This window comes from Bombus affinis, chromosome 11 (assembly GCF_024516045.1).
Source record: "Bombus affinis isolate iyBomAffi1 chromosome 11, iyBomAffi1.2, whole genome shotgun sequence".
NCBI lineage: Eukaryota > Metazoa > Arthropoda > Insecta > Hymenoptera > Apidae > Bombus > Bombus affinis.
The window spans coordinates 4,171,371-4,192,935 of record NC_066354.1 but is presented as its reverse complement, the minus strand read 5'-3'; the positions used below and the strand labels follow the sequence as shown (position 1 = coordinate 4,192,935).

The 21,565-nt window shown below is 35.9% G+C and overlaps 1 protein-coding gene and 1 long non-coding RNA gene across 9 annotated transcripts in view; one reads left to right on the top strand and one right to left on the bottom strand.

The window, feature by feature from the left end:
• The window catches only part of LOC126921616 (sodium/potassium-transporting ATPase subunit alpha), a 166,439-nt gene that overhangs the window by 95,563 nt on the left and 49,311 nt on the right, over positions 1-21,565 (bottom strand). The window lies entirely within an intron of this gene.
• Positions 10,795-21,565, top strand: part of LOC126921639 (uncharacterized) — a 67,214-nt gene continuing 56,443 nt past the window's right edge. For 2 of the 5 annotated variants that reach the window (XR_007712482.1, XR_007712484.1), the window contains exons 1-2: positions 10,846-12,159; positions 12,707-15,802. This is a non-coding gene — a long non-coding RNA (uncharacterized LOC126921639). Of the gene's footprint in view, positions 12,160-12,706; positions 15,803-18,337; positions 21,219-21,565 lie in introns of those variants that run through there. The other 3 variants (XR_007712483.1, XR_007712485.1, XR_007712481.1) reach the window with 3 other exon arrangements.

The window sequence follows — 21,565 nt, the reverse complement described above, 5'->3', positions numbered from 1 at the left end:
ATTAGTTTATCGAATTATGTACGAACGTAATAATAGAAATATAACGAAATGGATCATATCTAATTCAATAAAATAATATAAAAGAGAAATTGTTGTTCATCTGTTATCACCTTATAAAAAAAAAAAAACAAACTTTCCGGACAACTTAATACATATTAAAATAGAAAACTAATATATATATGTTACATGTGTTATTCACTTAATTTTGTGGAGACTGCGGAGCTGAATTTTGGTTTAATTAAAAATTAGCTTCTAGTTTTCTACTCTCAAACACTGATATAAATATATATACGCTACTTTTTACCGAAATCTACGGTTTTGAAACTTTATCGAATCGAAAATATCTGTGTCTGCACTTCCACGAGCCTTCAGCGATTTAGGCACTTTGTACATTGCAGGAAGAACGTGTTCTTTATAAATAATAGCGAAAGAATGCCTTCTATCGATCACTCGTTTCTTCTCTACTTGTAGATCCAACCTTCCTCCGCCCTTCTTCAAAATATCATTCGTTACCTTCATCCTCTTGAGAAGATAAGAAAATGACAACGAGTGCTATAATCGAGTCCGTATCGACTGTTTGCCTCCGACGCTGTCTTCACCGACAAAATTTCATCGACACCGGGCTTCGCCGATAACAGCAATCATCGACACAGGGTTCAACTGACTTCTTTTTATATCGAGCTGTGGCAAAGTACGGTTTCCAGGATTGCGTATCAGTTTTACGTTGTATTCTTACCTCTGTGCCAATTCATCTACAGAACCTACATACACACGTACGTACTTACGCTCGAAAAAGATCTAATCCAAACCGATACTAATCCACACGCGAGCAAATTTGATAAAAGAAACGTCTTAACCGAAAATCGCACCATTTGGATTGGTTTGGACTGGACTTTTTCGAGCGAGCAGGCAACGTGTTCGTGTGTACGTGTATACGTCTCGTCGATGTTGCAGACGTAGATGCAAAAGTAGTTGAAGGCAAATAGATCACGAAATCCATACATAGTCCAAACTTGATATATACGATTGGTTATTATCATTTAAAACTTTCGACATGATTGTTATCATCGACAAAATTGTTGTCGGTGAACGCTGTGATCGATGGAACTGATGTCGATGGTGTTGAAGTGGTCACCACTTCTACGAAAACTCCACATCTGGTCTTTTTAGTTTTCTCAAGCGCTGAAGCCATCGACAGCATATAGGCAAAAAAATAGCATGAAGGCAGACCATAAACAGTAGACAGGCGACGTTGGCTTCGGGGTTTTCAGTTATAAGGTAACACTGCTAGCGTGCGGATCTGGACCAGCTCAAATTGTATTCCTACTTATTATTACACTTCTCTATTAAATTAAATATATATATTTTGTGCCTTACACTTTATCCACGCGTTTTCTCTCTTTATACATCTAATAATCTCAACAGATGAAAACGATACGAACACACTACGATTACATAAGAAATAGGAATCGTCGAATAGCTAGCTGCAATATAAAGTTTTGACTATGCTTAGCTATAGCGAAATCCTTCTCTGCTAATAATTGCAATATAAATAGAAGCGTTAAATTGTTCGAGCAAACAGAACTTCGACGTGGCAAGAAAACGTAATCTAGCTGGACCTCTCATACGTTTATCTTGGGTTGATCTTTTAAAGTAACCTTACACACTGCATCGATCAGATAGCATTTTAAATATAAAACTGATCGCTCGTATACACATGCAGGAGAAATGAAATTGGCGTATAATAATCTTAATAAATCGGGAAACGTAAATACGACTAAACGCGAAAGCAAGTATTTGTTGCTCGAGTATGTTCGATTTATTATCGTGCAGCAATTTATGATATTTCAGAATAAAGCGACTCGTATAATCCGATTCACATACGAAGATCTAGATAAAGTATCCTTCGCTCGAGTACGTTTAATTTGTTCGTAGCAGAAATGTTGACCTACCGTCCTTTTTACCCTCTCGATGCACATAATTGTAGCAGAAGGTACAAGGCTTCAAGAACGTTCAAATAATTGGTCTGTTAACATAGTCTGATACTGTTGCAAATACGCTTCTAGGTAAACTAAGATCACGGTACGATATCTACGAGTTCAACAGAGCACCGGCAAGGCAAACTCTGAAGCTATCCGAAAATTACCATTCAACCAGCAGATTGACTCCAAGGGGCCACATCTTTAACGGATTACCGGAAATTAAAATTCCAAATTCAACTGCTCTCGAAAAACCATTCGCATGTGTATGTTAGGCTGCTTAAAATTCGTAACACTGTGTGACATTGTAGAATGTAACTATTGTATAATATGATGATTATACTTTTATGAGGCTCGTCCTGCGCGTAATATGATTTATTCTGTTATGGTAGGTACGTTAGATGAAAATAAACAAATTATGTGTTAACACTAAATGAACAGCGTATTTTTTTTTCATATTTTCTGCGATCGAAGAATTTCATAGAAAAATGGTAGAACTTTTTGCGGAAACGAGATAAGTTCGGAAAACGCTATGTAATATTTGTATCTATGCAAAAGATCTTGCTACGAGTTTTTTTTTTAATTCTTTTAAATAGTTATATCATCAACTATTTATCAACCACGTGGAAGAATAAATTATCGTCTGTTATATATAGCCATCGAATATTAACAAAATGTATAACAAATGTTACGGCCTCGTTATACGACCCATGAATGAGCAGAATATTCATTTGATGATAAAAGTTGTTGAAAACGTCAAATTAGCATTTGAAACCAGTTACATAAATGTTAGATTAGTTGAGTAGGTGAAATTCGAAACTGGTTATTTTTCTCCAGAAAATGAACCGAGAAAAGAGAGACAGAGAGAGGAAGTTAGGAAAATGACACCGATAATAATGTTTTAAGAGATATGTATTACTGAAATTATTTTGCGATAAACAGCCCTAGAGAACTAGCGTCTGGAATAAAAGCGAGTTATTCTACCGTTGTTCAACTTGACTGGAATGAGAAAAGCAAAGAAGACGGACAAACTGCTTTCTTTAAACAGTTAAATGATATACAGGAGCTCACATGTAAACGACTAACCTCGCTACATCAATGAAATGAATAGGATTCATTCTCGATATATATATATATATATTTAAAGATGCATAAGTCTGTATTAATTTCAGTTACAGAACAACTCTGTATATTCGTGAATATCGAATATGTTCTGTACATTCTTGCACATTTAGAAATGTGCGAGATAAATCATCAGGCGCTCTATCGATAGATCAATCGAGTCTCTCAGAAGCCAAACAGATCAAACTTCGCTTTTTGCCCTAATTAATTTCCTAACTTGGTTATATAAATGAGCGATTAACGTTCCGACCCTCGAAAAACAAATTGCATGCACGATCATGTTTATTACAAAAAGATAATGTAAATAACAAGAAACTCCGAGGGAAATATAAAAAGAAATAGTATTTTCAACATCATCGTATTTTTCTGATCTAATATCGTTAATGTGGCTTTCGAGCAACTCGTTTATTTATCAATTATTATTTCTCTTGTCAAAGGAACGAGTAGTATCGATCAACTGTAAACTTTTTTTTACAAAGAAAAATGTTAAACATCGTGCAACAACGTCATTCATCGCCTTATCGAGAAATTAGATATAGAAAGCAAGCGAAGCAACGTAATTAAATGGATGAATGAAAGAATTCGAGAAACAAAAGGAAAAGGTGGAAGAAACGAATGCAGGAAACGATTACGCTACTATAGAAAAAGAGTGATCTGCCTGCCCACAGTTAATTTTTCTGAACGGTGCACGTGTGAGTCGATGGCGACGCGTACCGTAGCCTCGTCCATGCACGTGACTATCAGCTCGTGGTACGGCCACGTACGAGCAACATCGTGAATATGCGAGTGTGCGTAATCTCAGGACGCAACGTGTACGAGAGTTCCTCCCGTACCACGCACCATTGCGTCTGTGAACGAGCACACGTTGTCAGCTTGTTCACTTGTCTACAGAACCATGAAGTTAGGGTAGTAGTTTAGGGCTTCCGAAATTCCCATCAGCTGAGACAAATAGTAACGATACTGCGTTGTAACATAGGCTAGGTTTCCAAAATTCTTATGAATTGAGTCTGGAAAGTGATAATTTAATGGTAAATTAGGACTAATTAGTGCTTGCCAGATTTTTATAGGCTGACACCTGAAAATGATGATGGCACTGTAACACGCCTTAAGTTAGAGTTAGGACTTTTCACATTTTGATGAGCTGAGACTCGAAAATGGTAATGCTACTATATCGTTCCTTAGGTTAGGGCTTCGCGAATTTTGAGCAACTGAGACTCGAAAATGATAATGCTACTATATCGTGTCTTAATTTAGGGCTTCGCCAAGTTTTCGCAGTTGAGACTCGAAAATTGTAATGTTACTATATCGTGCTGTAAGGTAGGGCTTCGCAAATTTTGAGCAGCTAAAACTCGAAAATGGTAATGTTACTATATCGTGCTGTAAATTAGGGCTTCGCGAATTTTGAGCAACCGAAACTCGAAAATGGTAATGCTACTATATCGTGCCTTAGGTTAGGGCTTCGCGAATTTTTCGCGGTTGAGACTCGAAAATGGTAATGTTACTATATCGTGCTGTAAGTTAGGGCTTCGCAAATTTTGAGCAGCTAAAATTCGAAAATGGTAATGTTACTATATCGTGCTGTAAATTAGGGCTTCGCGAATTTTGAGCAACTGAAACTCGAAAATGGTAATGCTACTATATCGTGCCTTAGGTTAGGGCTTCGCGAATTTTGAGCAACTGAGACTCGAAAATGGTAATGCTACTATATCGTGTCTTAGGTTAGAGCTTCGCGAATTTTAAGCAGCTGAGACTCGAAAATGGTAATGGTACTTGATTCCACATATGTAAATCTGAGAGGAGCTAAATGGAAATCATTGTGAAAAGACCTTCGATTTCGATTAAATACTGAATGGTAATATTATATTTGACGCGATTCGAATATTAATTGGACATACACTTTGGGAATGTACGAGGTAGGTCATGGTTTGAACCAATCCTTTTGTAACTCTGTGTCAAGTAGGATTCAACATTATATTTGGCTGCACACATTCTAATGTTAATGTTAATTTGAATGTGAAGTGTTCGGATGTTAAATATTTAAATTCTTCTGTGGCAAACAATGTAGACACGTTAACAATCATGAAGATTTACAACAATAATTATTAACAAGAATCATCAAGAACGATTCGCTTGCTCCTTACGATTTTACAACTAGGTATTCTCAGATGTGGGCTGATCTGAACTATCTACATCTAATCCCTAAAACATACTTTGCAGTCTACTAAAATATATTCTGTATAAAATATTCGATGCAAAAGACACGTTACGATCTTTCTAAATCAATCTTAGCATGTAGTATATTTTTATTCAAACTCCGTATTCCCCTAATTTTATTCATGAAAATATGAATTTATGCAAACATTTCTGATGCAACAACAACACAACGATATTATAGCGAAATAAATTATTCCAATGAAAACGCATAAAATAGTCATTGGCAAATAAATTCCGAATGAAAATTACCATTTCCATGTTATACAACGTTATAAAATCAAATAGATTTGCATCTATGCGACCTAACCGATAATAAACTCTACTGTAACGAAATAAATTATTCTGATCGTAACGTACGAAGACCCACAAAATTATCACTTCCAAACAGATTTCATCAAAATTACCGTTTCCAACTTATATATACACGTTATGCACCAAAACAAATTAAATGAATCTTTAAGCAAATTTAGGATCAGAAAGGGTTCGATAAAACGATCTAATTAACGTCACTGTGTCTTCAACTGATCTGTACGATTCAATCGCGAATACTCTCTAGTCGATAGACTATCTCGACAAGATGGTCTCCATCGATCACGAAAGTTTTATTCCTCGATCGTATGAAAAATGAGGAGCGATTTCACGGAGGACTGAAGAACAGAGGGGAACCGCGCGAGTACACAGAGTTCAGTTTGCGAGTAAAACTTCTTCCTCTACGAATTCGATCACCAACGATGTCTGAAGTATGTTTGAAATTGTTCGTTTGAAAGTAGAAAAGAAAGAGAGAAAGAGAGAGAGAGAGAGAGAGAGAAAATGATGTTAGAGGAAACTATCTCGATTGGATCCTTTGGATCCTATTTATGAATCGTCGACGTTATCGTTCATACGTTTATACATTTTATTGACGGTAGCAAAGTGGTTGGCAGCCTTTCATGGCTACGGCAAACAGAGCAAATTGCTGTATACCTGTCAAGGTTCATTTGCAAGCTCGTGTTAATTAACCGTTTGCATGAAGAAATTAAGAGAACGAAGTATTAACACTGCGATAAGTTTCAGCTTTAACGTGTACTGAGTCGTAGCATATTTGTGTTGCAGTTAAATAATTAAATAATTTGACGATTATAACGAAACGATTAAATAGTTGTAATTAAATTGGCATGTTGAAAATAAATACATATATACATGTAGTCGTGCTTGCATTTCAATGAAAGCCTACGTTGATTTTGTCAAATTTGGTTCATGAAGATTAGTGATTTAACCACTTTTGATTGCTAAAAATTAGTAACGTAAAACTTTAAAGGCGAAATTTAATAATTTTCTAGTTTAAACTTCTTTTTTTTCGTTCTTAGTACTGTAGCCAATCGTCTTGACAGACTTGGTGCTTTCAATATGGTGACACTTATTTATCCATCTGATTTCACGAAATAAATTCGATGAAAAATTATATAAGGTAATACATCCGAAATTACAGTAACAAAATAGCAGACAATTTTAAAATCAGCCCGCAATTGCTACCTGGTTGACAGGCAATAGATTAATTAAATCAATCGAAAACTCCTTTTTCCTGGTTCTCGGAATAATATCATTTGCGTACAAATTGCATGCATAATTAACACCATTTGATTCCTCTGAGCTTTCAACGCTTGTACGTCATAATAATCTAACTGAAAGTCGTACGGTGTAAAATCGCGAACATATCACGAAGATGGCAAGTGCCTCTGGGAATCGATGTACTTTGCGAATTAATCCGACGAATGGAAATCGTCGAAAAATCACCGTAACGACGTGCCTAATTTTTCCTTCTTTCTTTTCTAAGGAAATTTAAAGGCGCGGTCTGGCCGTTCAGAAAAGGTGCAACATACATTTGTGAGTTAATGCTCGATAACTATGTAAATTGTCTAGTCAAACAATGTCAAGATATTCGATCGTGTGACTTATGATTTTGATAAAAAAGTATGAAATATGACTTCTTCCGATAAAACTCTGAGAACACATAGCTTGGGGGGGGGGGGAAGAAAAAAAGAAACAAAGACATCGTATATATAATTATATAATATATAATTATACCTATGAATATGTAGTTTCTACTAGGATTTAATTAAATTGTATCATTTTGGAGAAATTTTGCAAATCTTGCCCTGTCTGTAATTCCCCTCGGTCAAATTCGATTCGCATTGAAATAATATTTCGTATGCAGCGACCTAATTATAACGCTCCGCTATTATTCGCTTTTCTCCCGATAATTGATAATGGATTTCAATAACGAATAATACATTCATTTTATGAATGATGTATACACACGAGCGAATGTATTTTTAACGTCACTGCTGTCTTTGCTAATTATTCAAATAATTCTGAATTCTCGTGTTTATGCAACATCGTGTTCGAAATGGGTTCTACGTGTACAAAATATTCTTTGATCATTCCGTCTTTTACCTTCTTCTACGTATTATCGGCATTTCAGTCTCCGAGGGAACGAAGAGCATAAAATAAATGGCGAAGATCGAAAATACATACTGCGTGTATAAAATACAACAAAAACATAAAATCGAATCCTGTTCGTATTGCTACAACTGTTATTAGGTTGTCCGAAAAGTTTCTTTCGTTTCATAAGGTGATAACAGATGAACAAGGATTTCTCTTTTATATTATTTTATTGAATTAGGTATGATCCATTTCGTTATATTTCTATTATTACGTTCGTGCATAATTCAATAAACTAATATGAAACAAAAAACATTATGCGTCTCTTACTTCCTTATAAAACGAAAGAAACTTTTCGGACAATCTAATATTTCTCATATTTTTCCGGTCATGAATCCATTGGAAAAAAGGAAAAAGACAAAATCGGGAATTAAAGCGGAACGTGGAAAATGACGGAATTAGAAACGAGGTAAAAAACAGGCCAAGAGAATTACGGGGCACCGTGGCGAAGAGGAATGAGCATTCTGCGGCAGATAATAGCGAAGTAATGGGGCTTCAGTCTCGCAGTTTGGCCCAGACCAGAATTTATTTCACCATTTCATCCTTTTTTGCCGCTTCGATGACCCGACAGTGGAAATGGTCGCGACGATGGATTTGCGAATCGACACAAAGGATCGCGTGCCAGGATTCCGCGGGTCTTCGTTCTCCTCTTTACGATGTCATATCCGACCGTTGAAATCGTTTCGATTCGAGAAAAGCTCCTTTGTTTTTGGATTAAACGCCGCTGCGTAACAAACAGGGAAGATCGCAGGGAAAATGTCTTGCATTCTTTAACGTTGATCTGAACGAAAACGAATTAACTTTGACAAAGCGTTCAATTAGAATCAACGTTGTGACGAAATGTTGAACTTGTAAATGTTCACTCGTTTATTCATTTTACTTATCTGCTTGCTACAGAGGAAAAGAACATAACAGAAGAGAGGACCAGATTATTTGACGTTTAATTTAATTAATTTGATGTTTAACGAATGAAATGTTCGTAGGTTTAGTTTTCGTCGAATCGATTTCTGACGAAGCGTTCCTGACGTCATCGTCGATGCTATTGTCACGTAAAATTCGTGATAAAATAAAATAGCTCAACTTGACTGTCCTTTTATATTTTTATATGCTTTTATTTACAAAAGTGGTTAAGTACAATATTACAATGAAGTAGCGAAATTACAAGGTATTAAAATAGTTGTTCAAATCGCGGCCAAGACTGTACCCAAGACTAGTCTCGTGGTCGAATGCTCGCAGTTTTATATGTCGAGTTTGTAGAAGTTGAGGGGCAAGGGGAGGATTCTGAGTGCCCTACGTGATGAGAAAAGTTTGGTGTTTACCAAAGGTAAGGTCAAAACCTAAAGATTCATTGTCAGGAAGTGTGGAATGGCGTAGATTTGGGTATGGTCGCTGTCACATTATCGCCTAGATGGAACGTTCGTCTCGATAACATACAGTGGTTCAAAAAATTGACAGATCCTCTTATGAATATATCGTGTTTTAAACGTATCCCAAAATCCTACGAAAAAAGGACACTTTCTGAACTGAATCTCGCTGACGAAGAACCAAGTGAAAATAAAATAACAAGCAGATGAATCTTGTTTTTTATCATCGAACAGGTGATAGCATAGATTCTTCGGCAAGCAAAGTTTTATTAAGAGGAAAAATGCGAACCTTTCGAAATGCTTTGTTTAATCGGACAGGAAGATAAACGATCGTCGAACGAGTAAGAAAGTTCTTGGGAAAAAGGCCGATAAAATTGCTTTAGCGCCATAGCTTCGTTAATGAAACATCGCTTCATGGAACATATTTGTCAATCGAGCAAGGTGAACGTAAACGATCGCTTAATCATCTTTCAAACACCGACTATTATAGTGCAGATAACTTATCTCGGAGTAAAGTTTCATGCGCTATTTGTATACCCGGTGATTTAATTACCTAAAGCTATTTAAGGTTAATACTTTGCATACTGGTCGACATTTTTTCGTTTCTTTGTCGAGTGATTGGTTTCTGAAACTGATGTATATGATACAGTGAATATATTAATTCAATAAATGCACGCATTTGGTATATGATTATATTACACATATGGGTTTGATAAGTAAAATATATTCGTAAATCTTGTATGATTCTACTAATGAAAGCTTAAGCTTCATTACTTATGAATAAATTTTAAATACCTGTTTGTAAAATTAATGTTAAAATGAAAGTGTATATTTATTGAATTTATACATGATTGTAATATATGCATACACATATGCAAGATCAGACTTACTCCAGTGCAATTAATTCTATCTGTTGTTAAATAGACATCAATTATGGTGTCCGTGAATATAACAAATTTATTTCGATTCTAACTTCCAATCAACCTTACTCTAAAATCTTCAGAATGAATACAGATTTTCGATAAAAAAAAAAAAAGAAAAATCTCTAACTTTAACTTTACATTTCAGTCCTAACCCTCGACCAACCCTACTCCAAAATCTTCAGAATGAATCTAAATCTCTACAAAATAAAAAACAAAAGAGGGAAAGGAAAAGAAAAGAAGAAGAATCCCTGATCCTCGGACATTAATTACGAATGCATCAAACTTTTTACAATTTAACATAACTAACGATCAACCCCACTCAGAAATCTTCAGAACGAATCCAAAGCTTCACAAAACAAAAAAGAAGAAGAAGAAGAAGAAAGAGACTCAAACATTAACAAATCTTAGGAAGAAAATAAAAAGAGGAAGAATGCCTGACCCTCAAACACCTTCATACCAGCCCTCTCCGTCGCGGTGCGCTCAGCTCTTTCAAATTTCGCGCCAATTCCTCTCGCGCGTTCCGTTCTCCGTTCTCTCTGTTTGTAAACAAAGCGTTGAACGCGGCTGAGGTCGAAGAGGTCTGTGCAGCTGTTGAGCACGATCGTGGAATGCGTGTAAAGTCTAAAAGCATCGACTCGTGTGTAGTACTCCGTTCCTTCCTCTTCCACCAGCGGTGAATGACGCGTCCGGTTCTTTCTGGTTTGAGCTCGCCATTCACCGAATCGTCGACTCGGTGGCTCGTCCGCACCGGTTCGAACCGGTAAACCGACTAGGTCCCGGTTAGGATGGCTCGATTAGCGCCTCGGCAATTATTGAATGGCCGACCAGCCGACGATAAGGTTCACTCCTTTTATCCTCGACTTCCTCAATCGAGACCGATATCTTGACGCGCGTCCTGTGACCACGACCCGACACGTCGACCTTACGCGCGTTTCACCGTGTGTACGTGTGCCTGTGCCCGTGTTTTCCATTGTGCGTGTACGTGTTCACATCCCACGAGCTAATTTCTTATTCCCGCGCGGCACGGATACGACGTGTCCGCGTCGAGAATCGAGAGACGACAGCGAAGAAGATGCAGCGCCGTGGAGGACGAGCAAGATGGAGAGAAGCTGGTGGCAGCGATGACGATGGTGATGGTGGTGGTGCTACATGGTGATGATGATGATGATGATGATGATGATGATGATGATGATGATGATGATGATGATGATGATGATGATGATGATGATGATGATGGAACGCATTGTAGAACGCACACTATGGTGAGACGATGTTTTTATTGGGAGTGGGAGAGGATTTGGGAACGGATGAGGGTATTTTGTTAATGGTTAAGGTAGTGGTAGTAGGTTCTACAGAGTTGAGTTCGATCGTGGCTCGCAGGAAGGATCGAGGATTTGAAGTCGTAGGTTTTTCGTTTTTTGGTATCGCGATTTGGAGTATGGTGGAGTTTGTTGGAACGATATAGTATAATTGTTATATGGGTTAGGTGTGAAGCTTCTATTTTATTTAGGTAGAGAAGGTACTTGAACATCTAGGTAGAGGATTTTTGGCACTGGTAGTAAATATTTGAAACGACATCTGGGCTATACTGTAGCTGTATCTTTATCGTTGATTAAATTAATATTAAATGTGACGAACCAAATTTGGGAAAAAAAGTACAATAGAAAATTGTAACAGAATTATAATATGAATTAAGTATTAGGCTTCTATTCTATATATTTAGGTAGACGATTTTTGACATTAATATTAAATATTGAAACGACGTGTAGGTTATATTATAGCTATATCTTTATCGTGAATTTAATTAATATTAAATGTGACAAACTAAATTTGGGGAAAAAACACACTAGAAAATTGTTACAGAATTATAATATGGATTAGGTATCAAGTTTCTGTTCTATTTATTTAGGTAGAGGATTTTTATCATTGGTAGCAAATATTTGAAACGACATCTAGACTATACTGTAGCTGTATCTTTATCGCGAATCAAATTAATGTTAAACGTGACAAACTAAATTTGGGGAAAAAAGTACAGTAGAAAATTGTAACAGAATTATAATATGAATTAGGTATTAAGTTTCTACCCTATATATTTAGGTAGAGGATTTTTGACATTAAAATTAAATATTGCAGTGGCGTGTAGAGTATATTATAGCTATATCTTTATCATGGATTTAATTAATACTAAATGCGAGGACGAATTAGATTTTGAAAAATAGCATAGTAGAAAAGCACAGTAGAATCACAATGTAGATTATGTATCAAGTTTCCGTTCTATTATTTAGGTATTTTTTATATATCTTAGAAGATTTTTGACATTGAAATTAAATATTGCAGTGACGTGTAGGGCATATTACAGCTATATCTTTATCATGGATTAAATTAATGCTAAATGTGAGGACAAATTAAATTTGGGAGAAAATACAGTAGAAAATTGTAACAGAATTATAATATGAATTAGGTATTAAGTTTCTACCCTATATATTTAGGTAGAGGATTTTTGACATTGAAATTAAATATTGCAGTGTAGGGCATATTATAGCTATATCTTTATCATGGATTAATTTGGGGGAAAATACAGTAAAAAAAGTCTAACAAAATTATAATATGAATTAGGTATTAGGCTCCTACTCTATATATTTGAGTAGACGATTTTTGACGTTAATATCAAATATTGCATTGACGTGTAGAGTGTATTGTAGCTATATCTTTATCGTGGATTAAATTAATGCTAAATGCGAGAACAAATTAGATTTGGGAAATGGGGGGTAAATGGGGGTTCGAACGCGATCTATCGGATTAGAGATGTGATGCAGAGATAGGATTGTTGGAATACAGTTTTATTGGTTTCTGGTAATAGGTATATTCAGATTAGGAAGGTGCTACAGTTGATTCAAAGATTGATACATGTAGAATTGTAATACATATTAAGTAAATAGGGTTGGATATTAACCGTATATTTAGGTATAAGATTTTGGCGTACAAGATTTTTGGAATTATTCAAATAACGGTGGAATATGGAGAGTATATAGTTAAAGCCTGTGGATCACAAGGAAGTAATTTTCATGGAGAATTGAATTTCCTAATTATCGGCAGCAACGTTTCCGAATCGAGGGATTAAGGAGTAAAATCCTAGCATAATCTCCGTGAATACGAGAAATAATTTCGATAATGCTCTCCGGTATTACTTCATTTAAATTAACAAAGTATCGCAGAAATATAAACTTTTCAGGATCCATAAATTAAAAAATAATGAATCGTCATGATGTTGCAAATATTTTTCAACATTTCGTCCGATATTTATTATCATCACTTGTATCGTCCTTTTGCAACGAATACACTAAACGAAAGTAATCCGGTGAATTCTTTGGAACGTCAGACACTAATCATGTACCAAGATAATAAAATTCAAAGGTTTGCAAAAAACGAAGTTGAGACGTGCTGAAAGCGTAACAAATCGCGATAAAAAAAATACTTAAAGAATTCACAACACTTCGCGTTTCATCGATTTGGAAAATATTTTTGATAGATGTAATTCGTGTGACATTTATTAGATTTAGAAAAAGAGAGAAGGTAAATTTACGAGCGACAAGCCGCCATGGAATTTTAGTGGCGCGTTTCCACGGAGGATTCGTTTCTCACGGTCAGTTTGCCTCGCGTATTATGGCTCACAAATTTTCGTGGCCTCTGAACTGAAAATTTCGAGCTGATTGCACCTATCCCATCAGAATATTATTTTCAACTTGTTTGGCGCTAATGTCCCAAGAGACTCATGAGTGGCTGGCTTTCTAGATAAACGTATCGCGAAATGAAAATGCCCTAGCTTTATCTAATCGACTGATTTTTGTTACGTCGCGCCGTTGTTACGTTAATGTTGTGAAACTTACCGGCGCCGAGATTATCGTGCTTTTTTCATTATATCGATCAACAAATAAGATACTTCGTTATCTGTCTTTATTGCTTTTATCTCTTGATTGTTTGATTAAATGTTATTAATTTCTGGTTCGAATTAGAATCGAGGATACATTTCGAGATTACAACCGAATTTTAAAACAAAATTCGCCTTGAACTACGAGAAAAGAAGTTTACTTTATTTACTCTGTTTATGAATAACAGATTTGCTTTATATTTTTGTGATATAAGTTCTTACGAAAACAGATATGTTTATCGCGTTTAGTTGATTAATACTTTTATTAAAATACCAATTCATTTCAGTACGTTTAATTTCTATAATTATATTAAACTGAACTTTTATTATATGAGATTGAATTTTACCAAACTGAAATTTTATTGAATAAAAATTGATTGTCATTGCTCAGTTACACGGTCGTAACTATTCCTCAATTAGCTTGTTACTCGATTCAGCTAAGAATTGCGCGATTCCGCTTGCCCAAAATTATTGACCTTACACATTTGCATTTTCTGCATCCTCTGTTACAAATATAATTCAGCCGCTTGGGAACGATAACAAGTTGGAAATGCCTCGTGAGAAATTGTCAAATGTAATTCTAGACACTAATTCCGGCTAATAACTCTGCCAAAAAGTGTATAAACAGATCTTACGTTAAATGGCAAGTAAAAAATACACTGTCACTTCTGGCTTTGCATCAAAAATCCAAGCGGAAGCGTAATAAAAGTTGACGCGGCTTTATCAAGAATCGATAAGTTTGCAATTTTTAGGGAAATGCAACCTTCGTCGACAAATTCCTACGTTGATTTACTAGTTAACTAGAAATTCAACTGAAAATCGCTTCCTTGCGTTATTAAATATCTTCCAAAAATAGTCGATCGCAGCAATAGCTTACGATCAGGTGAAGATTTTCCACCCAAACCAGAAAAACGAATTTCAATGTTCTTTCTATTTTGTTTTTATACTAAAAATACACTAAATTGTTCCTATACTATTATCACCGATAAAAATAAAAACTTGGAAAGAAATGTATGTCACAAATAAAACACACGTTTCATGACGTTCTCTTCTCGGAACAAAATTCGCAATTTCAAACAGACTCGTTGCAAAGCTGCGTATCGTGAGAATCTTTCCAAGTGCGAAGTATTAAAATCAAATGCAAGAAAATTTTCAAATAATTCCACGAATCTTATCATTTTTTTTAATTCCACTATGGAACTGTATATAATAAAAATAGTCGACAAGCAAAAGGTTAAAACGTAAGGTCGAGAAAAATCATTATAATTCCCACAACTATCCACCTTTCTCCAAATGCCGCTATATTTGAATATTGCTTAAACATCCATTCGTATTTAACGAGAAGATTGCTTCGCCGTATGCGATTAATATGAAACACTGAGAACGAAAAGTGGAAGGAAAACTGGCGTTGAAAACGCGGCAAAAAAAGGTGTGGTGTGAATGAAAGCGGCAGGAGGCACAGGCGGCGTGTGTCGCCCACGTGAACCACGATGCCAAAGTTCCGTTTCGACCAGTCATTCAGGAACAATGAACGGCGTCCCGGCGATTTCTATCCAGTTAGAACCGGAAAACCGGCGACTGGCGGTCTCAGGCGACGCGATAGCGTCGGCCAGTTATTGGATACTATCGACAGCCTCTCCTTCCCTCTTTGCTATTTCAACGCCACGAGGCCGTGCAACTTCTCGATGACGCGTCTCTGCCAAGTTGATCGACCTCACCTTTCGCCTTCCTGCAAACCGAAGCACCTGCTTCCGGTACACGCGCTACCATTACGTTTCGAACTTGAACGCAGTACGTATTTTTCTAATTTCTTTTTCTTTCAGAGTTTCAATGTGTCCGGCATTAAAAGATCGTCTATTTCCTTTTTTTTTTTTTAATTCTTTTTATCTTTGTTTTATCATTTAATTATTTGGACACACGTAAGACCATAACGTTTCTAATCATAAAAGATCTCTCCATATTGTATAGTTTTCTGTTATTTTCGCTTACTTCGATCTTTATTTGCTCAACTCATTGCGGAAGCCAAATTTCTCTAACTTTAAAGGATCGTGTATTTTTCGAATCTTTTTCGTTTCTGTTTGTTTAATTCAGTCCTGATACACACGGTACCAGTTCCTAGCTTCAAAATGTCGTCTACTTCGGATCTATTTATCTTTCTTTATTTACTTAGGCTTTTTGATACCTTGGGGACCGTAAAGCTTCTGGCTTAAAAAGATCGTATATTTCGAATTTCTTTATTTTTTCATTATCCATTTGATCCTCCTATTATTAATGGAACCATGATTTTTCTAATATAAAAACTTTCTATATTTTTCGAATTTTCCTATCCATCGTTATCTCTCCTTATTTACTTAACCCTTGCGGTACACGTGGAACAATAGTTTCCAACATTAAAATATCGTTTTTACTTATCTTACCTAAATTATCTACCTATCTACTAACTATGTTATCTACTTAACACTAGAACTACCACACCAGTTAAATTGACTGCTTTTACAATTTTATTTTCAAATTCCTACTTCATGTTATATTTTTTTCCGCGATGATGTAATGACTTTCGCAACGATAGCTAAAAGAATAATATAATGAATTTTATTTTGTTTTTCATGTATTCAAACTGAAAATAATTTTGTATCAAGGCTTCTTATACCAATAGTCAAATAACTGGTACTTATCAAAATGTAAAAGGGTCCTGCAATCTGTTTATCGAACCCCAATTAACCAGTTTCCTCGTTTCGTACAACTTCCCTCACGTTTTTAAAATTTTTACTGCGTATCATTCGATATGATGATATCAGTTATCAGGAAAATTCCAGATCGATCGCTGGATCGCTAGATGCTAACACTAGGAATGCCACAGCAGTCAAAATGACTGGTTCTATAATTTTATAAATGTGCCAACTCTCATTTAGGGATTATGGTCCCAGATGAATTAATAATACCAAGAAAGTAATAAATCAATAAATATAAAAATATTCTATTATTAGGTATTTTTTAAAAACCAGTCATTTTGACTGATTTTGATAGAAATAGTTTCGTGTTAACTATCGGTAATTTTAATGTTAAAGTTTCTTCTTAGATGAAGAATATAAAAGCTAGTCAAATTATGAAACAGAGAATACGTTCGCTTGGAACATAGAATTGCTTATATAGTTCGATATCGTAGTCGTTATTGTTATAAAGCACGAGAAATGTTTGCAAGTGAGAATACTAGGACCAAAGAGATATAGAAACTGTAGAAACTATAGAAACAGTAGTAACTCCTTTGGAAATGCAGTTTAGCTTGGCAGGCTTAAGGAAAGCAGAGATCGAAAACGACATCGTGAGCGAACAGCGTGAACTGTAACGCGAAGAGGGGAAGCAGAGCGAAGAGGAAACACTCCGGGATCCAATTCGTCGTTATTTAAATGGGGTCGCGTACGATTGAGCTCGTTTAAGTGCACACGATGCACTCGCGGTCCTGCTGTTCACGTGTCTCACGCTCGTGTCTGTGATACGCTTCTGCATTTTCTTCTATATTAAACGCGTGTCGATTTATCAGCAACAAACAGTCACGATAATTGTAACGACTAAACGATTCATTTCGATAACTGTCTTTTAACCGACTTCGAAAAAAGGAGGTTCTTCAATCGACCGGTATATCTATGTATATAGGTACTTTTTTATTTGTATGTTCACGCATAATCTCATAATGCGTTAACCGATTTGAACAATTCTCCTTCTCTGTTCGAAAGAGGACGTTTCATCGATATTTTCGAGCGTCTACGTTAATATTATTAATGAAATTTTACAAGTCACTGGCCGTAAATTACTGGTACATACGTTTCCCTGTATAATAGTAATAATAGCTTGATAATAAATCGAATGAAATTTTACAAATTATCTTGTTCTCTCGTTCGACATAAAATTATGAGATTATAAGGAAGGATTATAATCTTATCAATTTAATGATGCTATCAGTTAAAACCTTAGTGAGTTGTGCACGAGGGACCTGGTGTTTTAACCCTCGACATTATGAATTACTCCTTCTCTTGCGATATTGCCGAAATTCGGTATTATCCTTAAGGCTTTCGAGTGAAATATAATCTCAAGCTCGACATAATCGTTAATCTTTAAAAAGAAGACAGATACAGATGCGAAGAAGTGAAAACAACAGTGTTAAAATTAACTATACAATTTCCTACAAAAATACTATTACATCGGTTATCATTAACCACATACAAAAGTGTCCAACTAATATTCCAAACAATTTGCCACGTATATAATTTTTATGTGCAATTACCAATATAATTTTTCTAAATCTCTGTATCCAAATACAACAATTAGCTCGCAAGCCTCCGTGCATAGCAACGATCGATTTAAGATTCTTCGAAACTCATCCGACGAAAAAAGGAAATGAACGCGAAGCGGAATAAAAAGAAAAACAGTTCGAGGAGGAATTCGCTGACGAGTAGAGGTAGTCGGTGCACGTGTAATTAAAGTCAGCCGACGAATTCTCGGCGTTCTTTCACCGGCGGCAGGCGCCGCTTTAATTATTTAACTCGGTCGGGCGCGATAAGAGCTGCGGTAAACGCCGATTCCGTCTCTACGTTCGAAGTAACCTCGCCCGGTGAGTAGTCAGACAAGCGGCTGAGGGGTCGCAGTAGAAAAGGCGGCCGATGGTTCGACCTTCTCGTTTCGCTGGCACGCGCCAGGTGAAGTGGAAAAGGACCGCCAGACACCGCCGCAGTGAAAAAGAACCATCGGGCGCGACCAAAGTGGAAAGGGACGACGCTGTTCAGACGAATGCCACGTTTTTCGCAGAAACTTCAAATCTCTATTGTATATGTAAATGCACAAGGTTTCGATGATTCTCGGGCGTTAACCTTTGCGATACTCTGTGATCGTATACTCTGCGATATTCAACTAAAACTAAATGCTTATTCATTCTTCGTAACTGAATTTTATATTGCAGTTCACGTGTTGTTCAAATGTATTCTATTTTGTCACGAGGACTAAAAATAATGCTATAGATAACAATAAAATAGAGAAAGTGTAGAACATTGAAGAATAATTGTTTTCTATGATTTCCTACATTGTTCTTCTGACATTACCTCGCAAAGTCTTAATTTTTTTTTTGTTTGTTATTGTTAGGGATGTAGTCAGAGAAAATAATTGCGCAACAAAGTTCAAGCGTCGAAAATTTACATAGTCGATATTTCGAGCCAAAAGTTCAAACATCGAAAATTTACATAATGGATGTTTTCCGTTTTACGTATTTCGCTTGGACGATTATATTGACAGAAAACTGAGAAGATAAAATTTGAGTTTCGAAAGTTTAGTTATAGTAAACGTACAATTCTGTGATATTTTGTATTTCGCTATTCGATCAACACCAACATCCACACCTTTGATCCACGCACAATAGCCGTCCTCCGTATCTTGTTCTCGAACCATTCGAGGAGTTGAACTCCGTTAGAACTCCTCGTGGGTCATAATGGAGCCAAGAGAATTCGATATTTCGCTCGATTTTCAATTAAAAGTCTCTATCCCGGCACGACAGAGTTCTTGAATCAGGACAACCCATAACAAACACAGTTTCTTCGTGATTTGGATTGAGAAATATATGGATTAAAAATTATATGAAAAAGAACCATATTCGAGAACAGAAAAGCTTTCAAAATGCTAATTCAAAAATAAGCCAAGTGTTGAGAAGAATTATACCTAACCAAAGAATTCGTGTATCTTACTATTACAATTAAAAATGGCCCTATTGTTCTGTAATCGATTAAACCTTCCAAGTGTTGAGAAGAACTGTTAATAACAAAAATTCGTATGTGCTGTATTAACATGAATGAAAATGAATCTATTACACTGTGACCAATCAAACCTTCCAAATATTGAGAACAGCCATATTTAATAATAAAAATTCAGGTGAATAAAAGTAAGTTCCAAGTCGAGGAAATCGAGGAAAGTCATAATAACAAAAATTCGTGTCTTCCATTACTATATTTGAAAATGGACCTATCTCACTATAAACAACCAAACATCGTATGCCTTATGTTTATACTCAAAAGTGGGTCTACTGTACCAGGACGAATCAGATGTCTGAAGTGTCGAGGAAAGTCATAATTAGCAAGAAAAATTCGTGTGTGCTTTGTAGAAGAAATTGGACCTGTTGCACTATAACTAATGAAATCTTCCAAATATCAAGGAGAGTCATGTTTAATAATAAAAATTCGTGTGGCTTATCTTCATGATGGAAGGCGAGCTCATGTTGCACCGTGACTAATCAAGCCACGTTCTAAGCGTTGAGAAAGGCCATAATTAAAAAGAAAAATTAGCGTGTATTATTATAATTGAAAGTAGACCTATAACACTATAACCAATGGATCTTCGCACATATTGGGAGAGGAGACCTAATAATAGCAACTCGTATAGCCTATCTTTATCATCAAAAGTGCCTTTACTGCGCTAGGTCCAGTCGGATCATTCAAGCGTCAACTTTCCATCTCTGCACAGCAGTTTCTTCGTGATTTGGACGATGCTCGTTTCGAAGAGGCTTCCGCGCGAGTTCACACGGAGACGAACGCATCCAGGACGATCGATGTTGAGAAGAACCAGCGTACCGGACTTTATCAGAGCCTGGAAACGGTTCCCGGCAACAGCTCCGCTGGTTTGGAAAACCAATGACCCTAATCGCCCGTTCCGATATGCTACACAAGGCTACGCCGATAGAACCGGGCCAATCCTTTGGAAACATCAGAAACCTCTGGGAGACTGGAAAGTCCTACGCGCTTCTTTATCATCGTTCGACAAGGAAACTGTTGCGCACCTATCATAAGGAAACTTAGCTGGAACATACTGCTACGTTGCAACATGTTTGAGTTACTTTCGACCAGTCGACAGGTTGGCTTGATGATTTATGAAATATTTAACAGAGAATGTGTACAGGATGGCTAAAGCAATCATAGAGATGTGTTTATCTTGATACTTGATTAATTAAAGTCGAGTATACTGAAGTTTCTTTAAGCGTATTTGTTTTATATCATGACTTAATACATGTTATGACTGCAGAGGATACATAAATACTGTTGTAAATATTTCAATAATGCAAATTGCAGTATGTGTATGCAATGTTAATCATTGTATTGTACATACAAACAAGACTATTTCTTGACCACGAGGTCGAAATTAAATAAATAAATACATATTTATACGTGTATAACGTCAATTACTAATATTTATATAATAATATAATTATGAAATATTCGTTTGTACACGCGTAAAAAAATATGCATTTACATATACCTGCTATACATCGAGATATTTTTTAAAACACACTGTACACTCTTGTATCTCGTTTAAAGTTCCATTTCTTGAATTCTATTCATCAACGTAATGAATTTACCTAAATATTCGCAAACTAATAACGACGTTCCGATGATTTTGCTTCCCACTAGTCTCTTGAATTTTCTAATTTCCAACAGACTATATACCCATCTAAATTTCTCACTCCATATATACAAACTGTCTACAAAAATTCTTTTTACTGTCATTGGATTATATTTTTTC